Below are 17,113 nucleotides of genomic sequence, written 5' to 3' on the forward strand. Positions count from 1 at the left end.
ATACAAAAATTCATAATTTGTTTCACCTTTTCAACAGCATCTCTTCACTGAATATATAAATATTCATGATAGCTGATGATGTCCAATTATCTACATATCTTGTTTACCAATCACCAGTTTACCAATTATCTTGAGAGTTTATTGCAAATGTTTTGGTATCTGAATGTAATAATTATGATGGATGTAGAATTTTTGAAATATAAACCAGGTTACGAAATGCTATAAAATAAAAAAGAACATTTATTAACACAATGTAAAGAGGAAAAAAAGGGACAGTCAGCAGCATTGCATGACCGAAAACGTAAATCAGTCTGGAGAATACAGCAGCACTGCTATGATGACTTGGCTATTTGTAACAGTAATGAGCCATCTTCATCACTTGTAATATGCTGCAGATGTACAGATCCCATGTGGCACACAGCCATCACACCTGTCCTGAAGAAGTGGATTCTTAATTAACTTGCTTGAAATAAAACTTGAGCTTACAAGAACAAGTCCATGTTGTGCTGGATATATCTCTACTATTCTTCTTAATGGCCTTGTAGCTGGGAAAATGTCACCTTTTAGCAGAATAATATCACCATTTTCCAGGATTGACCATTCTCATCTGGATTTCAGCATATGCAAGCATTCACTGTGCCATCTCTCTTCTTCATCTTTTATATTTTCTGCAACAGAAACCTCATGGAATGAAGGTGAGGCCTGATATAGTCACATTCAGGAACACTTGTAGTAGTTTCTCATAATTCTTTCAAAGTTCACTCAGTTTTCTCTTTGCTTCAATAAAGTTACTTCCGTATCACAGGAAATGTGTCAGGTATGCCTTGGCTTCCAGCAAACCTCTTGAGTGCAACAGTCAATTGTTAAATCTGAGACAGCTTCTTGGTGAGCTGTTGTTAGCTAGCTGTTGTTGCCATGCAAACGAATAATGCAGCATAGTTGTTAGTATTTTTCATTTACCATGTCCTTAGTTAAATTTTAAGTTACTGGGCCCACATAATTAATACTACAGTTAGCAAGTGCCCCTTCTAATTATATTTTAAATTCTGGCAAGTTAAAATTTATTTTTACACTTTACAAACTTTGCATTTTGCTTTAAAATCTTTTAATAATTTTCTTTGCTCCATTGATCCAACAGTTGTGTTTTAAAATGGAATTTACCATTATACAGCTTGCGTATGTAAGTTATGTAATTTCATTCAGCTCAATCAAGAGTTCATCCAGTCTATTAGGAGATGGAATAATAAATTAATGCTTAGCATTATAATTTATTCTAGTATGCTGAATACAACCTACCACTTGTAGGAGGCCATCTTCAAAAAATTATTTGATGCCACCAACAAAATAATTTTCAAAGGTTTCTTGTAACTTAATAATTGTATTCCATCTTTAAAATGCACTTACTATACTCACAATGCTAAATAATGCCTTGATGCTTTTCTACATTCCAAAGAGTAATGGAAAAAGGTTCACCCTTGAAATTTGGCAAACACTTTTGTGTCTTTTCGATAAGGGAGCTGTGCTAATTTTAAGTTTCAATTTTTAAACTATGTCATGAAAGTATGGTATTAGTCTTCTTTTCAGTCAATGATCCTCAGTGATTCAGTCAAATTGAAGGTGTCTCTTTTAACCACCACAGTCAGTTTATTTTGATCTTTTGGAACAGATTCCTCAGGAAGCAGGGCCTGCTGGGTATAATTTTGATGGAATGTAATTCTGACGAGACCTCAGTAAAACTCCCGAGATTTCTGTACTTCAGTTAACATGTTTTCCATCGGTGAAAAGGTGATGATAACCTTATTAGTACAACTTTAGAATCTTCCCATGCAAAGATTTGAAATTTGCAGTAACTCGGAATATTTTGGATGGAACCAACAAACTTTGATAGCATTCAGTTCTAATCTAAAAAAAGAAGAATAACTGTAGTCATCACAGCTATTGTAATATCAAGTTCTTGCTGTTATAATTAATCACTTATTGGTATGCAAAATCTGATGCATCACAAAATGTATGTTAACTGCATTGTCTGTGAGTGAATGCATCTAGGAATTTTAATATACTGAATCCATTTCTCATTAATACTATTAGGAGCCAGATCATAACAATCACTATTGGAAATCCAAAGATGTGGATATGTAATCTTTATCGCTTTTACGGCTATTTGGAAAGTTAAAAAATCTCCGATTGTAATTTTACACTTAATTAGGTTTTCTTCAACAGCCAAGACTGTCTTAATCCCATTATATAATAATGTTGAATCACATTATAATTTCAACAATTTAGACAATTTATTAGGCATAATTTGCATGTTGAGAGAACCAGTTTCCTGGTTCAACAAATATTGGCTTAAAGAAAGGCCACCATTTCCTTAGTTTAAACCACTTCTTAATTTCTTCCTTAATTTCTTTAGTCACCAATTTCTTAGCTTCCAATATATAATATAACTGCCTACAAGTATCAAAAGCCTTTTCAGTGCTTTCCATTCTAAAGAAAAGTCATCACGTAGAAATAATGTCTTTTTATTGTTGATACGTAGCGAATCTTTTTCAGCATCCACTGCAATTGTTTCAAATTGTCATTGGCAGAAATGAAGAAGGCATGAAATAAGTTACCACGTTTAATCGATCCCATGCTTTTGTTGTGCTAAGCATTTCTCTGGAAATTTCTACCTTCTTTATGTAGTTCTAAACATAATATGGAATTCAAAGACTTTATTAGGCTTAGAAAAATCATAGCACTATCTGGTATAAATGCAGAATGTTGAGGAATGTAATATGCATTTTCAGGTAAACCTGTGTATTAAGTTAACTAGACTCATAGATTCAATTTTTCATATTCAGACATGTATTCTTTATAACCTTTTTAGAAACTAGGATTTCACTTAAATTTGTGCCCAATGGCAATTAAGAGTGAAATTGCCATTTCTCTTATATTCTCTCATATTTTCAGCAGAATCTCAAAACGGAAGCTTTACGATGAGTTTTTAACTCAGTCCAAAAGTTGTGTAATGCAATTGCGGTTTCATTATCGCGAAATAAGTTTCCAATTCTTCCAGAAAGTACAATTACACCTGCCAACGAAAGGCAAATCCATTATAACTGCCAATAATAATGTCAATTTTTCTCACTATATTCAGAATCAGCTAACAACAGAATCTGCAGATGGCAGAATATTATGATCCGTACGTCTCGGTGGAAGAGGAGAGGTAACATAACACTCTCTTGCAGAATGAAATTTTGGAATCATGGGTGGAAAAGCACATCTGAATAAACAGTAGATAGAGCATAACTTCTTTTCAGTGGTAACTTCAGTGTACAAGACTCCGAAATAAAGCTGCATTCATTACCAGTATGCAGAAGAACAGAACAACTGTGATGGTTTATTATTCTATCAAGTGCTTGAATGATTGCTGTGGGAAACAATACTTCTTATTTTTTCCACCAAAATAACATGCCATGTAAAGCTTTAAATTATAAGAATTTGAGATCACAACTGGATTTAAGTCAGCTGTAACAAAACTGACATACTGTTCTCATGTAGCAGTGTATTACTTAAATTTAGAAAAACTAATGCAAGTATGTTAAGTACCACAGATTATATATATTTTTTAAAAAGCATGGATTATATATATATATTTTTTTTATGTTATCTTTCCCTATGTTACATCTAATTCCTTAAATTTAAATATTTTAATGGTACCCATTCTTTAACTAAATAAACATAATTCATTCCTTTACATTGATAAGAAGCAGTTTTATTTGGACTTGTATTAGAAATACATTGGCATTTTCACTAAGGTCTCTTTTCATGCTCAGTATTACAAATTTCTAATGAAGCACATCTATTACTTAAATCCTAAGAAGCTATCAGATAAGGACTGTCAATAGCTACTTTTTGAGACCATAAATAATGAGTGTTGGAGTCTACTTTTTGACTTGAAATAAATATTAAAGCAACTGTTCTGTTCTAGAAGCTTCTACATGCAATGAATATAAGTTCCGAATTACCTCATTAGAAATATCACCCTAACACTGTAAGCTTGAATGATTTCTTGCTGGTTAATCTGAAAAAGTTTTTAATAGAGATATTACTATCTCTTTTTGTCATTATATTGTTTGAAATTGTTGTATTGTCAAAAATAACTGTTACCCACTGATTAATATAATGTACTTTAAATACCCAAAATATTACCTGCCTTATTAAATCTACCTTAGCAACTAGAAGCATCTCTCATTGGCCTTACTAGGATATTGCACATCTACTGTATCTACATATATATGTATAAAATCTTGAGGCACTTTGCATGTAATATGCGGGTCTCCTGTATAAAGCTTGAAACTTTCTGTATGAAAGTTTACTTTGCAGCCTATAGCTACCATATCGAGTTAACACTGATCTAAAACAAATGGCCACTCTAAGATACATGATATGATTCGGTACTGTAATCAGTTCAGGAAGTCATTTTTGGAGAAGTATGCTGTTACAAGAAGTTGATTCTCTCACAACTGGGATGGAGTTGGAAGTTAATTTGTCTATAAGAAGATGTCCAAGACTGTGGCCAGTAATAACACTTAGTAAGGTATCAGGATGGTAAGTAACATCATCTTCGCAGATTATATAGAGAGCAGTAAATGCTTTTACCGATTTCTACAGTACTTCTACTGTTTATACAGCCTTAAGAGTAGAAATAATTTTTTATTGCACTGAATTTTTAAATGCACCTTGAAAGATTGAATATCTAAAAATTTTTAACAAAAATTAATAACTAATTACTTTGAATGTATGTTTGTTCATTCAAATTAGAAATATTTTATTGTGTTAATCATATGTTTTTTTTTTTATCTAATACACAATGTAGCAAAAATAAGTAAAGTGTCTGTCTTAATTGCTTAAAGCAAAACCAGGAAACACAATTTACTGCAAAAAGAACTGCATCTGTGTCATCTATCCTTTTCTCAATTTAAGGGAACCACTTACTATATATGTATTTAAAAGAAGACTCTTAATTATTTAAAAATTTTTAATCTGTTTGTTTTCAATCCCAAATTTAATTAAGTAGAAACCTATATTCATATAGAAGAGCATCTTACTGCTAGAAACTAATTAATAATAGAGCCTTTTAATGCAATCTTCTGAGTCCTAATATCATGTAAATGTGATGTGTTTGAATTCTGCACATTTGTTATTGAGAAAGCTGATACAGATGACATGGCAAATACTGTCGTTCCATTAGAAGGTTACCCAGTTATGAAGTAAATATGAGGAGTATCATGTTTTCTGATTGATTTCTCATATCAAAAGTTACATGCTGATGTTGTAGTCACACAGCAATCTCATTGTGCATAATGTTGCCTTATATAGCCTTAAGAATAGTGTTAAAATAATGTTAAAGTAGTGTTAAAATAATGAAGTCGTAACATTATGTCATCTTTAATATGTCCAGAAGTCCGCAAAATTCCATGCTTCTGCGACCATCACAAAGATTTTGATTTCCCTTTCTTTACCTTCATGTAATTTCATGCAAAGATATTGCTTTCGCATCTTTCCATACCACATTCTTTCGAAAAAACATACGATCTTAGGTTGTAACTATATGGTATTGTGATGACGTACTAAACATACCATTTTTGCTCAATTACTACAAAACTAATTCCTTATTAGTTTCGTAATTACCTCTTTTTGGGATTGTTGCAAAGACTCATTATAATGCCTTTTTATAAATATAGTCTGTTTTGTTGAACCATACAGTGTTTTATTAAAAGATTTAATTTTTTAATTCATTCTTTTCCTAAGGTCCGACATATATCTACTTGCTTGCTATTGAGAACGTCTGAATATTGTGCATATTTAATATAAAACTACATCTTTTAACAAACTGTTCAGTACCTCGGATTGACTTATAAAATAACGAACTTAAAAAAGGCATGTTTAGATCTTTCTAGATGGGATCTAGATGGGAAAAGTTCATGACATTTCTCGGTGAGTGTGATATACTTCTGTGGCAGAACTAAATATGTCTTCATCTTTCTTTAAAAATCATAAAAATTGTCGTACTTCATCAAATTCTATAACACTTCCGTTATAAATATTAAAATTTTTCCATGCAGACTTTTTGCTCTTAACTCGAAAAATTTAAAAGAATATTTTAAAATTTTCTGTGTTATTTCAGTGAGCTATTATATTGTTCCTCTAATATATTGTCACAAATAACAATAAAAGAATTAAAAATAAAGTCTTCATGTTGTGAAAGTGATTTGGATTCTTTAATAATCTTGTCAAAAATATTTTTTTTATTTGTGGTCTGCGATTCCGCTTTTGATATGTTGGAGATATTATAGAAGTTTCTTCTTCTTTTATGTGAAAAATTTCATGACGGAATCCTGCAATAAAATTTTCTAAAGATTTTAAAGAAATCAGCTCCTTGAAATATGTTGCATTGAGCTAATTGTATGGATTTGCTGGTAGCAATGATTTTCTGTGAAATGGTGTTCCAAATTATTATAATGAGAGTATAGTTCCGTATCTGCACATTTTTTAAATTAAAGATGTGTCCTCCACTACAGTTACTTTTTTTTTTCTAAAAGTTTCATTGTTTTATTCCAGATTGGATGTTATCCAAAATTAAAATACAAGTACCAGAAAGAAATTTCTTGTATTATTTAAATGAAGCTAAATTAAAAGCATGTTTAAATATGAGAACATTTGGTTTCATTCAGAATATTACAATTTTAAAATTTTAACTAATCTTCATAATATAGTAATTTTGTAAATTGTAATAAAACTACGTAAATGACGTTATGTTATTTATTACAGTATAAGTAAAATTATAGTATTCGAATATTATTATGAATGCTTATACTTATCAGTTTAGCAAATGAGACATAGGAATAATTTTTTCATGTATGAACAAAGCAAACTTACCAGTGTACTGAAGCAATGTTTAAAATGTTAGAGCCGTATGGGCAGAGGCTTTATAAAAGTCATTGATGATTTTTTTGTATAATACTGGCAAATTTAGTTAGAAAGTGAGGAAGTCGTTTGAAGCTTAACGGCTCATCCAAAGTCATCGATAAAAAAGATCATCTGTCAAACAGAACAGACAAAGAGGAGATAGATTGATTTCTTGCAGTTTCTGGCACAAAACGTTACAAGGTTATCTGCGCCAAACAAATGGTAAAAACAGGGAATACAAAGTATGTTAAAAGTTTCATATGTATAATTACTATACAATTTAGGTGTGGTAAAAACACAATTAGTATACATTTTAGGTGTCTTATATAAAGGTGTCTATTTTAGGTGTCGTATATAATAAAAGTCAGTCTCCTTTAAAAACTGGAACAACTTGCGATGATGGTTTTCCCCCATTAAGTTGTTTAAATCTGATTTTAAACATTTAAAACGTTTTTGGCGAAGATAACTAAAACTCCAACATTATAACAAAATATGGCCTACTGTCAGATTTTCATTACAATTTGTGCAATGGGGATTCTTGCCGTTTAGCAGATATTCCTGAGTCAGTCCACAATGACCTATTCTCAACCGGGTCAAGATAACTTGTTCTCCTCTATTTGCCATATACAGCCAGCATTCAATTGTGGATTTAACATTTCTCAGCTCGTTAATCGTTTGGTTACCCAATGCCTCTCTGCCATTTATTAAAAAAGATTCATCATCGTACTAATATCTATGAGTGGAATCTGGGAATTGGATATTGTATTTAGCAGTTTTATCTGTAATATCCGCAAGTTCATTCGCTTTTATGACACCCTGGTCAGGGATCCAGAAATAAAGAATCTGATATCCTCGATATTTTAGTCTGATTAAGCTTCAGAATTCTGGTAATACTGCAATGTGAATTTATACTTAAGCTCTTTCAATGATGTTAGGACACTCAAGGAATCTGTATAGATAACGAAAGTCCTGCAACGTTCTTTTGACATAAATGTTAGAACATGACAAACTTTTTAATCCATCTGTACAGAGGGATATCATTTCTGTATTTGTGTCTCTGTTTCACAATGATCTGGCTGTAAATAACATACTTTATTGAGTTGGTGTGTTCTTTTTGGAAGTATACAGTGTGAACTCTGTATAAAAGACAAAGTAGCGAATACTCGCTATGTCTTTGAAGAATAAATACTGCAGAAGAAGGTTTTAAATAACCTTTATATTTCAACTAAATTGAAAAGATGCATGTACTTGGTGCTCACAATTCACCACCACTTGTGGCTAACGAAATTAACAGAAAATAAAAATGTGAAATGCACATTAAATTAAGATGGTTATCGATTGGCTCCTTAGCTTAAAACTAAACGCTAAATTGGCTGCACATGACAAAGCCCGGCCTAGGAATATCAGTATGAACTGAAAGGTGTCTAACGCTGACTAGAGAGCTAATTGCAAATTCGGAATTATCTCTGCTACTACTCCTTTTCGAACTTTTGAAACGCAGCTCAAATACTGCTTCTGAAACACACTTAGATTAGCACATGATGTCTTTAAAAATTTACATTCCATCAGGAGGGAAAGGAAAGCAAAACTAAAAACAATTGGTTAGAAATAAGTTCGTTACAACTTGTGCTAGATTTATCCCAGTGTTGGAAGCTGTCTAGAGAATGAATTTTCCAGTCCTCCTATGGTGGCATCTCAAAAATATTCTCCAGCTGTGTGTATTTATGTTGTCATGTTGTACTGTTTACTTTGGTGTTCTTAAACCAAACAATGGGATAACTGTTGGGCATGCCCAATTATAAACGGGAGCATGAATCATTGAGTAAGTGTAGACGGATGGGATTCTGGATCTGTGTTTAAAATAGGACTTAAGACAAAGGTGCTTGCTCCTTAAACTCAGAGAAGTCTGATTGCTTTTCACTGAAGAAGTTCTAAACTCATAAGCATAGATCCCAATTGCTTGGTGGTGTACTGGATCAAGTTTGTCGAGCACGAAAGACCTTACTGACCCATAAATGGCTGATCCATAGTCGAGTATTGAACGGATAAGGGACCTATATATAAGAAGCAATTATTTAAAATTTTTTCTTTGTTCATTTGTTTTTGATTCAGGCTTTTTTTTTGTGTTCTGTAAACTGTGAAAAGTTTGGGTGCATATTGATTGATAAGATTTGGTGGCTTCAACATAAGAGACAAGTCTTTCTTGGTTGACCTGTGTTGTACAGTTTTCTAGCCTCAGGATAAGGAGGTTTTATTTAATAATTTTAATATGCTGTATTTCTTTCTTTCCATTTAGGCCATTTCGTGAGTATGACGGACGGTCGGCAAGACAGTTTACGCATTTTGGATCGGCTGTTTAGTCCTAACTTTCACGTCCGATTACAGAGCAGCGAGCGCATGCCAAGTTTCCACCACATGCGGCTTTTGGATGACCAATCCAATGGCACTTGAAAGCAGCATAGTGGGTTCAGAATGTAAGGTCTGATGGGACAATTGAAGTATCCTGCCTTTATGGCTTTTGGTAGATCTGGAGATGAGCATGTCAGGATATATTTTGCGTTAACTATGTTCCATCCCTATGGATTATAATTCGACTAAATTCAGATACATTTTGCTCAGCTAGTTTTTCTAACAGGTCTTCCTTCCTCAGATACAGATATCTCATCTATTTCTGAAACAACACCTCAGGCTGAGTTCAAAGACTTATGTGGGGACACATTAATAGAAGACTTATGTTCAAACACTTATGTGGAGTCGCCCATGTTTCTGATTTTGGGAAGAGAGAAGGATTGTGCATCAGATATCATTTAAATAAGCAAAATATCTTGAACTGAGCTTTTTTATGTATTTTGTGCCTCCAGCTGCAGCCAAAATATACTCGTGGACAAGGAATGGTGATAGATTTCCTAGTTGACCAATTGTCGCGTAGATGAGGGGATCCTACAAATGAACAGGCAAGTACAAGTCTAAACTCAAGACTTTTTATTAACTAGAACTGAATGAAGAGCTACTTATATAAAGCTGGTGAACATGCTGAAACATTCCATACTTGGAATGTTCTGGAAGAATAAGAAGGAAATTTACATAAATAAGATAACATTAACAACAAGGATATTTACATAAAAACCAATTATCGGGCATCTTGCCGTTGATGGGTTTCGAACCCGGTACTTTCAGGTTTCGAGTCCTGCGCCTTCTCCACTAAGCTATGAGGAGCTCGTTTGAAAAGAGCGATTTTCGCTACATTATCCCTTTCTTAGGAAGAAGCAGCGTCCCGCTGCGTTCTGGTCTGGCTTCTTGTAACAGGTCTCCTGGAAATATTGGGCTTTCTTTCATCGTCCAGTTGTACTTTCGGATCAAGATAGGGCTTCAACCTCAACACGTGAACGATGTCTTTTGAATTCCGTCGTTTCTTATTTTGTTCCATACTTTCTACTTCGTACGTCACGTCAGAGAGCTGTCGTGTTATTCGATACGGTCCAAAGTAACGTCTTAGAAGCTTTTCGGATAACCCAACCTTTCGTACTGGAGTGAAGACCCAGACAAAGTCTCCAATGTTGTAGCTGACAGGTCGATGTCTCTCGTTGTATTGGCGCTTGTCTGTGGTTTGCGCTTTAAGAATATGGAGTTTTGCAAGCTGTCTAGCTTCTTCAGCTCTAGTGATCAGATGTTGCGCATAACTATCTTCGGGATCTTCGATACTGTATGGGAAAATTACGTCGAGAGGAGTCATATCTCTGCCATAAATGTGAAAGAATGGGCTGAATCCCGTTGTGTCTTGTTTGGCTGAATTATAGGCATAGGTTACAAATGGTAGAATAGTATCCCAATTTTTCTGTTCAATGTCTACATACATGGACAACATGTCTGCCAATGTTTTATTGAATCTTTCAGTTAAGCCATTGGTTTGAGGGTGGTAAGCAGTCGTCAGCAGATGAGACGTCTTGCATAGATGAATTACTTCTTTAACAACATTGGATAGGAAGTTGCGTCCTCAGTCACTTATAATTTCTTTGGGGGCACCATGCTTCAGTACAATTTCTTCAACTATAAACTTGGCAATTTCAGTGCCCTCAGCTGTCGGTATTGCCTTTTTGACTGCAAATCTGGTAAGGTAATCTGTGCAAACTATAATCCACCGGTTCCCATTTCGAGTAACAGGAAAGCGTCCAAGTAAATCTATTCCAATTTTTGTAAACGGTGTGTCAGGAGGTTTTATCGGATAAAGCTGTCCTGGTGGACGTTGCGGCGGTGATTTCCGTCTTTGGCATTCTCGGCAGTGTGATACATACCGCCGTGTGCTTCCATATAGCCCTGGCCAATGGTACTTCCTCCTTATTCGGTCGTGCGTTTTGGCAAATCCGAGATGGCCAGCGGTTGGAGCATCATGAAGACTTCTTAGAACCTCGCTACGAAGTTGCTTTGGTACCACCAAGAGCCACTGCTGTCCCATAGGGTCATAGCTTCTTTTGTACAGTATACCATTTTTTATTTGATAATTTTGATATGCGTCACCTCTCTTGAGAGTTGTAATGATGGATTTTAATTGTTTGTCCTTCTGCTGCTCTTTTCCGTAATCTATGATTGCTGCAAAGAAAGGGATGTCTTCATTGTTCTCAATTATTGGTTCTATAAGAGGCTTCCTCGATAGTGAATCTGCATTGGAGTGCTTCCGACTGCTCTTGTAGACGATATTTATGTCGTACTCCTGCAACCTGAGAGCCCACCGTGCAAGTCTTCCGGATGGATCCTTAACATTGGCCAGCCAACATAAAGAGTGGTGATCTGTGACTACCGTGGTTTTCCGTAGAGGTATGGCCTGAATTTACTAATTGCCCAGATGACGGCAAGGCATTCTTTTTCGGTGGTGGAATAATTCCTTTCAGCTGCACTAAGGGACCTGGATGCATAGGCTATTGGTCTTTCTTTGCCATCCTGGATCTGAACCAGTACTGCACCGACACCATAGCCGCTAGTGTCAGAATGTATCCTGGTTTCTGCGTCTGGAATAAAATGTCCCAAAACAGTGCCAGTGGTCAGCAGCCTTTTGAGCGTTACGAAAGATTCAATCTGTAACGCGTTCCAAGAAAATTTTGCATCTTTCTTCAACAAGTCATGTAGGGGCTTTGCGATATCTGCAAAATTTTGGATAAATCGTCGGTAGTAGGAACACAAGCCCAGAAAACTTTGGACATCGGCGATATTTTTCGGAATAGGGAACTTTGCTACAGCCTCTACCTTTTGTGGATCGGAATATATCCCATGTTGATCGACTAAGTGTCCCAGTATAGTCAGTTTCTTTTTGCTGAATGAACATTTCTTGGAATTTAGCGTCAGTCCTGCTTTTTGGATACATTTCAATATTTCCCTCAAACGCTTTTGATGTTCTTCGAAATTAGGTGCGTACACGATTATGTCATCGAGGTAGCAAAGACAAATATTCCATTTGAGACCTCTTAGTACCGTGTCCATCATCCGTTCAAATGTGGCTGGAGCATTGCATAATCCAAACGGCATGACTTTAAATTCATAGAGACCATCTGGAATCACAAAAGCTGTCTTTTCTCTGTTTTTATCATCAACATCTATTTGCCAGTAGCCTGACTTCAGATCCATCATAGAGAAAAGTTTTGCACCAGCCAGGCAGTCCAAAGCATCATCAATGCGAGGTAACGGATAGACGTCCTTTTTAGTTACCTTGTTCAATTTTCTGTAATCGACACAAAAACGCCATTCACCATTTTTCTTCTTCACAAGCACGACTGGAGATGACCATGGACTATCTGATGGTTGTATCACATCTTCTTTTAGCATTCTTTGCACTTCGTCTGCAATCACACGCCTCTCAGTGGCTGACACACGGTATGGCCTTTGTTTGATTGGTGCACTGTCACTTGTATCAATCTTGTGCTTCACCGAATTGCATCGGGATTTTTTCACAATACTGTTAAAGTCAAAAATGTCACTAAATTCATCTAGTAGACTCAATAGCTCGTCTTCCTCAGCATTGGACAAATCAGTATCAAAAATCTCTTTTAAGTTTTCTTGAGATAACCTTTTCCTGGACCTATGTCCCTTGGGACCTGCTGGAGCCTGATCACTGAGGGAGCAAATAGCGTCGCTTTTATGGTCGTTAAATAGCCGACATTCATCCCTTTCGGTATCAGTTGGGTTCGTCGAGAACAATTAGTTACCCATAATTTACCACAACCATCCTCTATAGTGACAATTGAAGCTGGTATCGATAGTTCTTTTTCGCACATAAGAACTCTATTTCCAACAATCATAGCTTCGTCTGCTTCCCGTAGCTCTGAATTCAAGGCACGTATTCGCTTTGCGGTGTTTGCTTCAATTACATAATCGGTTGCGGCAAACAAGGAGAGCTGTGACTTATTTAAATATTCAATGTGTGGAAGGATTTCTGCAAGTGTAAGTTCTTGATTTCCACAATCGATAACGGCATCGGTAGCACGGAAAAAATTCCATCCAAGTATCATTTGATGACTACATTCAGGAAACACAAGGAATTCAAACGGCTTCTTAGTCCCATTCAAATCAACTTTCAATACACAGCGTCCCGAGGCAGCTACGGTTTTACCACAGGCAGTTTTCAATACAGGTCCATTCTCAGCAAACATAGGAGCATTTAGCTGTCGACGTAACTGTTCAGATATGACAGAATAATCGGCACCCGAGTCAACAAGGGCTTTCACACACTGTCCGTTCACGGTGATAAAAGTGTTATTCTTTTCCAACTTGGCTGTGTTGTACGTCGGAGGATTTTCTTCAACTGCGGCCTCACCTCCTGTACAGGTCGCTTGAGCTAGTTTTCTTCATTGGTTCGGCGTGGGGAACGGCTGGACCGGCGTACTGGTGACTGCGATTGTCGACGATTGAGAGAGCGTCACGGATAAGGTGAACTGCTCCTTATTCGGGAAGAACTAGGTTGTGCATATTCGTCGTCGAAGCTGTATGTAGATTCAGTGTCCCTGTCCCATCGAGGGTTGGATGTCTTTGCGGCTCTTGCATTTTCAAATATCTGGCGTGTTTCCCTACAGTACCTCAGAACATGTCCTCGGCGACCGCAATGAAAACAGAGAGGTACATTATCGTGAGTCCTCCACAGACCTGTCCTACGTTGTGGAGCAGTTCTCTGGCTGGCTTCACGTCTTGGTTGCGACCTAACTGGAAGTGAACATTGGGTAGTGTTTTTGCTTCTCCCTGCTCCTGTGAGTGGTGCCAGCGCCTCTATAACCTCTTCCCGGACCACAGATGCTATGTCATTCGGTGCTACGGGTTCTATTTCCGTGTAGCCCTGAACTTGCGTAAGGACCTTCTGAAGCTCTTCTCTGACGATGGTGCGCACTATAGACTTTAGTTCACTGGCGTCCGCATCGGCCGAGACCGCGGAGACATTAGGCAGCCTCTGGAATCGTGATCGGGCGATACGTCTTCATCGAAGGCTTTCTATGTGACGGCAGCGTTTCACGAAGGCATCGACGCTGCCATAGTCCTGGGATGACAGGACCTGGTAAAAATCTTCAGCAATACCTTTCATGAGGTGGGCCAATTTTTCGTCGTCAGACATAGAAGGTTTTGTCAGACATAGAAGGTTTTACTTTCCGGCAGAGAGCGAGAACATCTTGAATGTATGCTTCAGACGTCTCATCGATTTGCTGAGCACATGTCAGTAGTACTCGTTCAGCTTGGCGCTTTACATCAGCTGCTCGGAAAAAGGTGTTCTTAAGAGCAGTCTTGAAAACAGTCCAACTGGTAAATGTATCTTCATTATTATCGAACCACTGTCGAGCGGTTCCGCCAAGGTAAAAAATGACGTTCGCCAGACACATTTGATCATCCCAGTGGTTATAGTTGGCGATTCGATCAAAGTCCTTGAGCCATCTATTAGTGTCTTCTTGGCTATCCCTGCTGAATATACACGGGCTTCTGGGTAGTTGGTACGTCAGGATCGGTATTGGTGCGATATTACTTGAAGCGGAACTGGCTGCTGGAGAATTCTGCTCGGATTCCTTCTCATCAACCATCTTTCTCGATCTTTTACGCGAATCCTGTAAGAGCCCAAACTCAGGAGGAAGTCCTCGAATCCGCAGGCTTCGGCGTAACACTGCCGTAGTAACTGAGAAATACCCGGCGCCTCTACCAAACTGTCGCGTAGATGAGGGGATCCTACAAATGAACAGGCAAGTACAAGTCTAAACTCAAGACTTTTTATTAACTAGAACTGAATGAAGAGCTACTTATATACAGCTGGTGAACGTGCTGAAACATTCCAGACTTGGAATGTTCTGAAAGAATAAGAAGGAAATTTACATAAATAAGATAACATTAACAACAAGGATATTTACATAAAAACCAATTATCGGGCATCTTGCCGTTGATGGGTTTCGAACTCGGTACTTTCAGGTTTCGAGTCCTGCGCCTTCTCCGCTAAGCTATGAGGAGCTCGGTTGAAAAGAGCGATTTTCGTTACAATGACTAAGAACTTTCGACTTCGATTCATGTTAACAATGGTAAAAGTGCACATTCGCTTAGCGAAACCAAATTTTTTCATTTCGATGTGATTGGGGGAAGAATTTGAAGTTTCCATATTCTAAGTAGGTAGGATTCAGGTCCAACCACCCCACCCACAAGGACGCAAACATGGAGCTCAACAAGGGAACACAGAATCCTGTGTTAGAGCTAGCCAGACCTATACGCAGACTGAAGTCCTCTAGTCAGCTTTCGTGAACGCAAGAACTTCCGAAAGATTGACTTCAATCTGCTGACCAGTTAGACTAATGACTAGCCGGTTGACACTAGCGGTCACAGCTAAGTGCCTCTCGTTTAGGCAGAAGCAGAGGCCAAAGGATCATGTTGGGGATTGTATTTCGCCCATCAACTAGCAGGATCACATTTTCCTGCCGTACGAGTCTCCATGGGTGATGCTGCGCAGCTTCAACGTTAAACGAGCCCAAAGAGTTACAACAGTGGTTTTGCAAAAAGAAGGCAAGCCAATTGCATACAAATGATGTGCAAATCATTCTGAACTTTCTCTAAATCGACAGTTTCTCTGATCCATTTGAAACAAAAACCTTGGGTGTGTCATGGAAACCAATAAAGGATCGCATTTCCTTCAAAGTAGAGCGTAGTGTTATCATATACATAAGAGATGTATCATATCACATACATAAGTGATGTGTCTTATCTTCAGTTGCTAGATTATTTTACCCTTTTGGTCTTTTTGGCCCAATTATAGCCAAAGCAAAGATTTTTATGCAGAAACTGTGCCGTCTTAAAATTGATTCGAATTATGGACTTCCTTCTGCAGAAAATTAGGAATGGCATCAATTTCTTTGACACTAGAGAGCATAAACAACATCAATATTGACAGACGTGTAGTGATTGATCAAGCTAAAAATGTTGAAATCCATTGTTTTTTCGATGCTTATGAATGTTGTTTCGAAGTAGCAGTTTATTGCAAGTCTGTAGATTTTTCTGGGAGAACATTGGTAAGGTTAATCTTGAGCAAATCAAGAGCTACTCCTTTTAAGAGCCTATTGATTCTCGAGGCTTGAGCTATGTGCCACTGTCCTATCGTCCAGGTTGGTGAAAAACGGCCTTATCACCTTGAAATTAGCAGTGACTCAAGTCTACTTATGGACAGACTCAATGATAGCCCTCGAATGGATATAAAAGGAACATATGGATGATAAAATGTTTGTTCAGCATAGTGTGGCCACAATTCAAGAACTTTTCATCTGTTCAACCGTGGCATCGGATCAGAATCCAGCGGATCTCCTGTCACGGAGTGTGGATTCTGATAAGCTAAGTGCATCACAAATTGTGTTGTCCAGCGTTGCTGGTGGGCAGTGACTATCCAACTCATGCAGTATCTATCTGAGATAAAAGTGAATCATTTTTTACATAATTTACTGAAATTGAGTGATAAATATATAACTATTTTATGTGTTAGTAGTTATATTTTCAGGTTTATTTGAAAATGCCCCTAGCAAGATTGTCACGACCAGCTAAGTGTTCAGCATAGCCAAATATTCCTGATACAACAAACAGAAAATGATTGCTTTGGAGAGGACATCCACCAATTAATACGGCACGAGAACTGTCTTATCTAAAAGTAAGTTAAAAAATGTGTGAATCCCTA

At 36.9% G+C, this 17,113-nt stretch overlaps 1 protein-coding gene across 4 annotated transcripts in view; it reads left to right on the forward strand.

Moving 5' to 3' along the window:
* The first annotated feature begins 8,106 nt into the window (after positions 1–8,106).
* LOC146996638 (fasciclin-1-like) overlaps positions 8,107–17,113 on the forward strand; it is a 51,921-nt gene continuing 42,914 nt past the window's right edge. Inside the window, exon 1 of one of the 4 annotated variants that reach the window (XR_015041529.1) lies at positions 8,107–17,086. The gene's annotated coding sequence lies outside the window, so the exon portion shown is untranslated. The remainder of the gene's footprint in view (positions 17,087–17,113) is intronic. The other 3 variants (XM_085817982.1, XM_085817980.1, XR_015041528.1) reach the window with 3 other exon arrangements.

The sequence above is a fragment of the Stegodyphus dumicola genome, chromosome 6 (genome assembly GCF_044657685.1).
Source record: "Stegodyphus dumicola isolate Sdum_Otavi_A_Nest chromosome 6, ASM4465768v1".
NCBI lineage: Eukaryota > Metazoa > Arthropoda > Arachnida > Araneae > Eresidae > Stegodyphus > Stegodyphus dumicola.